Raw genomic sequence first — 6,233 nt, 5'->3', positions numbered from 1 at the left:
TTTTCCGTCTGTTTTACTATCTTCCAGAATGTACGTATCGAGACGTTAAAGGACCCGGCTTTATAATCGCTCGGTCGATCGATCAGACGATCGTTAAGCATACTGTCTTAGTAAATTGGTTAGTTTCGATCAAATGATGTCGATATGGCAAGTAGGTAGAACATACCGAGGTAGATACAGATAGTACAGAAGTTAAGTATACCGTCTCGATATATACATATGAAGACAGCGTTCATAATTGAGGCCCAGGTTCTCACGGTCCTGGACATCGCTGACTGACAGTTCATCGGCAGTTCACTTCTGAACTACAGGACGCGTAACTTAGTTAGAAGAACACACGGGAGTTGGCCGCAGACAGACAAGCCTGGAGAGATTTCGTGGACACCATATGCTCCACCTAGGGAGCGGACATGGAGTAAGCAAGTAAATTCTATTTGTCTACGCAAAAGGTTTTTTTTATAGTTATTTTAAAGACTTCGCGTTTTTTTATCCGCGCTGGGTTTGATGCGAAGAATTATGACGTTACACGCATGGCGACGGGATTAATTATGACGTCACGACAGTTATTTATACGTGTTAGCCAGGTATGAGATTGGTTAACTAATAAGCCAAAATAATGACGTTTTAAAACATGCATTCGAAATTACATAATATATGTTTAAGTTGAAATATTTAATTTCAGTACAAACTGCTTTTTCTGTTTATATATTTTTTAATTCAAACAACTCTCTGTTATGATTTGTTACATTAAAAAATATGGTTTCATAATTTTTATTTTATTTAATTCAATGATATTTTGTTATATTTCTTGTTTTATACCTATAAAGGATATTAGCTTTCACCCACGGCTTCTGAAAAATTAGATTTAAAACAATCGGGATAAAAAGTAGCCTGTATCGATTGCCGATCCTCCAATTATCGCCTTGCAAAAAGTACGACGATGCGTTAGTCTATGGAGACGTAGCATCGTTATTCTGTTTTTATATGAATTTATTTTTTCACTTAAAAATTTCCCGAGGGAGTGAAATGCTTTTTTTCGGGATGAAAAGTAGCCTATGACATTTTTTATCACTCCGGCTATCCCTATGTAAAAAATAAAGTCGATCAGTCGCTCCGTTGCGACGTGAATGAAACACAAACACATTTTTGCATTTATAATATTATTTGGTACTAGATTTTTATCCGCGGCTTCGCTGCGTGTTAGACAGAAATGAGTTAAATAATTGTTTTTCGAGATAGAAGGTATCTTGTGTAGATTGCTGGTCATCCAACTATCACTATGAAAAAAATATGACAGTCCGTTAGTCTATGGCGACGTAGCATTTTTATTATTTTCACATACCCAAAATTCTTTTACTAAAACAAAACGAAAAGTAAATCAAACTAACTATAGAATCAAGTTTATTTTTCAAATTTCACACATCCACCTTACCGCCTTACTTATTTTCAAATAATATTGCTCATTGTTGACAAATTACATACATATTATTTATTTATTTATTTTATTTTTTATTAATAAATTTCATAAAAGGTACATGTTTTTTTAAAAATTCTATACATTCATATCTACTTTTACACATCTAGTAAATGTTATCACTGTAACTCTCCGAAAAAAGAGACTAACTCTTGTGCTTGGAGAGTGACTTACACTATTGTAGTTGTTTATTTATGAGTTTATATAATTTTAAATACGAGTACATAAGAAAAAAAAAACATGGGATATATAAAGAAAAAACTGTAAACGATAATACATTCATACTAATAAAAATTTAATGTAGTTTTTACACGTGTTCAAAAAATTTCTTTAGATTAACTTTAAATTTATTTATTGATATATTATTTTTAATAGTTTTTAGTTCATTGGGAAGATTATTATAATTTTTTACACCTCTGAAGACAAAGCTATTTTGACCACGACTTGTGTGGAATTTAAGAATTTCAATATATTGTTGGTATCGGAGTGACTTATTCATCTCAAGTTATTTTATTTTTTCTTTTATATAAATTTGTATAATATAATTTATTTTATAAAGAGTGTCTACTGTATGAACCTTAAATATTTTATATAGATTTTCCGTATTAAATGTTGAGAGTTTCTTTAGAATTACTTATAATTAATCTTTGTACTATTTTAAGAGGGTTTAATATATTGGCGTATGAACCACCCCACCCTACAATACCATATTGTAACAAAGATTGTAAGATTGTACGATAAGCTATTTTTAAATGATTGATTTGTAAAATATTCCTTATTCATTAAATATGTATTTACATTTTCTAATTCGTTTATCTAGTTCACTAATATGGTCTTTCCATTTCAAGTTCTGGTATACTTAATTTTATCTGTTGTATCAAGTACTGAACATGTAAGATCGCAATTAGTTTTGTTGCAATTGCTTTGGTGAATAATTATTTTTACTAATGAATCTAAATTTGTTTTGTTAATAAAAAAATGTGATGATTTTTGTCTTTTCCGTATTTAAAGATAATACATTTTTGTCAAACCATAATTTCAATTTATTTATAACGTCATTAGCTTCTAAATTTACTGAGTTCCAGTTAACTCCCTCAACTAAAACAACCGTATAACCGTTTTTAATTAAAAATAAGCATCCTATTTTACTTCTCACCTAATTATAAAAAAATATGTCCCTACGCGACATGTTTGGCACTGGCAAGATTCGCGACGATGTTCTATAAAAATTAATGGTTACAAGCAAAGTTCAAAATTAACATGAATCGTTACGTACTAAGGGCGTGGCCAATAAAACGACCGTTTTCGCGGGAATTCGAAATTATAAATTTTAAAAAAAAATGGCTACTTATACGTAGTATTTTTTTTTTATATTACTTTAAAATTGTAAAAAACGTGGTATTTCCATTATGTTAAGATTTTTTTATTTTATGTTAGTTACGTCAATGAAAATCTTTTTATATCAACTTGGAGGTCGTATTAAGCTCACTAATTATGAGCAATTTTTGCGTTTTTATGATTTACATCAATTTGTTCAGTTTTCTATTTTTTTATTAATTATCATCGTAAATAACAGTGTTAAAAAATAAGAAACAAGTTGTGTTAGAGCGGGGTCCAACCCCGGACCTCCTCTAATCTATAGTCCGCTACATTACCCACAGGACCATAACCCAACAACAAGTTACGTACATCTGAGTAAAATTAGGACAAATGCATACATACTATATTATGAGTTCTAAAAATATTGTTCATGATTATATTTTGATGAACCCGTATTGTGAATCTTCACCAATTGTTTTTTTTGGGTTTTCCAATGATGCATGACGTCACAAATTCAAACACATCGGAAATATATATATGTTTATATGTTTGTGGTACTTGGCCAATCTTTTTTAATATGTACTAGATATAAAAAACGTCGTCGGAAAATTAAAATGGTGTAAAGGTCTCAAATTTATTACAGAAAAAATACGGAAAAAGATACTTCTTTTTTTATTAAAAATATACTTTATGTAGTTATAACAAAATTAGGTTTAAAAACAAAATATTGTAAATTATTATTTTTTTTACAAAAAATATACTTCTATAGATAGGTCCGTTTACGGTAAGCAAACCGGATATCCTTCACAGCTCTCATATCATTGGTTACTTCAAAGTAGTGCGTTTTTATTATTTTTTTCGTATATTTTCAGGAAACTTAACCCTACCATTCAATGCTCTAATTTTTACCGCGTAAAAGAAAACATTTTTTGTTTCCAATTTCCCGTAGTGCTGAAGTTCCTTATTAACCTTGCTGGACATGTTTAAGTAAGTTTTTAATGTGATTTCAATTCGATGTATTATTTCAAAAGCAATCAAATCGGGCACTCATTAATCAGGATATTTGGAATTTTACTTTACTCGTAAATACATATTTTTTAGAAACTATTGATGTTTTTTTTTTGTATACTTATAGGTAAATAGTTTTAACAAAATGGTTTAAAACGTATTGGAAATTATTGATGATTTTTACAAAAAAAATAAAACTCGCAAAAATAGTTATTAAAAGAATAGAAATAATTTATTTTTTTTAAATAAAGATACTTCTATACATTAATATGTAGTGCTCACAAAATACATATATATTATTGAAAATTTTTGACGTTTTTTTTGTTCCAAATATATTTAGGTACTTCCATTAAAAGTTTCAAGTAAATTATTTTTTAAATATTAGAAATTATTATAAATGATTTTTAAGCAGGATTCTTCCATAAAAAAAAACTAGCTGTGTGTTTGCTGTGTAACAAGAAGATCTCGCGAGGTTTATTTTTTTAGGAAAAGCGCAATCGTTTGCTACCAACAAATGCTGAAAAAATTTTTTTTTAATCATCACAACTTACCACTGATAGATTTGAAGTATTTCTACTAATAATTTATGATAAAATAAATTAATTTTTGAGTAACACGTACATTTTTTTTCGTAATGTGGTATTCTACCCAATACCGAATATTTAAAAATAAAATAGCGGAATAGGCCGTATACCGAAAAGTAGCCAAAAATTCGTGGCATCTCTAATAACAACCTCGCTGTCCGCATGCGTAGGACATTGCATTGGTAGGTACATCAAATGGTTCGCAATACGAATAAAACGAGACAATAATACGTATAACAATTAAATTTCATTTTCGGACACTTGATATTTCTCCTCTAGTGTTTTATATTTCGGTTGACAATATCGTATACCCATCCATAACAAAATAACATATATATGTAAATCAACTATCAAATATCTTAATTTAGTGATTGGGGTCTAGAATTCTAACCGTCTATCCGCTCAGTAGCTGCAAGACTTGTAATCTAACTTCTATTTTTATAAATTTATTTTTTTAATTAGTTTTTTGAAATATCACTTAAACTCTAAACTTCATCGTCAAATAATTTTTTTTTTTAAATGTAAGTAGGTGCTAGATTTCTTACTGTCTATGCGCTCTGTAGCTGCAAGACGTGCTGGGATTTTTACTTATTGTACGGCGTCCTTGAGGTGTTTTTTTTACAAAAATGACGCTATATAAATTATCCAAATATATATATAAAACGATAACATTTATGGTAATGAGAAATGTTTTTTACAGCGATAATATATTTTTAAATAATATTACGAGAACAGGCGGTTTCTGGGAATTTTGAAGAATAAGTATTTGAACGATGTTTTTCTATCACTCTCTCGCAAATGCCTCCCCGACGCTGTGTCTAAGAGACAAAAGCACATCGGACTGATTTTGCCTAATAAAAACCTACAAAATCGACGTTTCGCTGTCCCGTTTTCCGCACCCCAAAAATGAACCGATGTTGTTAGAATGAAAGTTTCTGTGTCAGTGCCTTTTCCAATTATCAAAATTATTTATCATTTGCACCGTACGTCCGAAGACGACAAATAAAACTGGTCGCTTTTTGGGGTTTTGGGTAGACCTAGCTCCCATAAGAAACAATTTATCAAAAAACCAAATAATAGAGACACACCAATGGTAAATATCTATACTGCGCATAAAAATCACTGCTCTAGTACCATAATCCAGGGAGAAAATACGTGAATACGTTTGTATGAAGAAAAGCCACACCGCCTTTCCTCTTAATCATAATATCGATGTAGTGTGAAATTGATTTTTAATCATTTGACCTGGATACCAATTTTAGCTAAAATTTATGTGTATTACGTACCTATGTAATAATTAAGCAATAAGTAAAAAGTAAATTTACATAAAATTATGCAGTCTACATAAAAAACCAATTAATATAATACGTAATGTCTCACCTTCTATTTATTCTAAAAATCTTCCTGCCACTTCACAGAAATGAACAAAACGATCACAATAATATACACTTTTTTATTTCACCATAATAATGATAGGGCACTAAAATTGCTGAAATAATGTACACACATTATATTATTTTATTTTGTTCTGCGAAAAATAATCACATAAAGATTAATGTCACATGTTTTAACTAAAAATTGATTTAATAACGCACGCGATTATATTTTTTAAATGATAATAACCAACGTTAGTCATAAGTCATAACGCAACGTAGCGTAACGTTTTGTATCAAGATTGAAACTAAATTTGATTTCAACTTCGTCACTCAACCCGGATAAACAAACTTGGCATATCAAAATTTGCGCGTTGTAATATGCGCATGTGCACAATGTTGACCAATCACATGCTTGTATACTCTCAAAGCTACCAACACAACGCGCATTTTTTCATTAAAAAATTGGCTTCT

Source organism: Micrasema longulum, unplaced genomic scaffold, assembly GCF_059751315.1.
Source record: "Micrasema longulum isolate JH-2025_06_02 unplaced genomic scaffold, ASM5975131v1 h1tg001537l, whole genome shotgun sequence".
In the NCBI taxonomy this organism is placed as follows: Eukaryota; Metazoa; Arthropoda; class Insecta; order Trichoptera; family Brachycentridae; genus Micrasema; species Micrasema longulum.
This window is presented reverse-complemented; position numbering follows the sequence as displayed.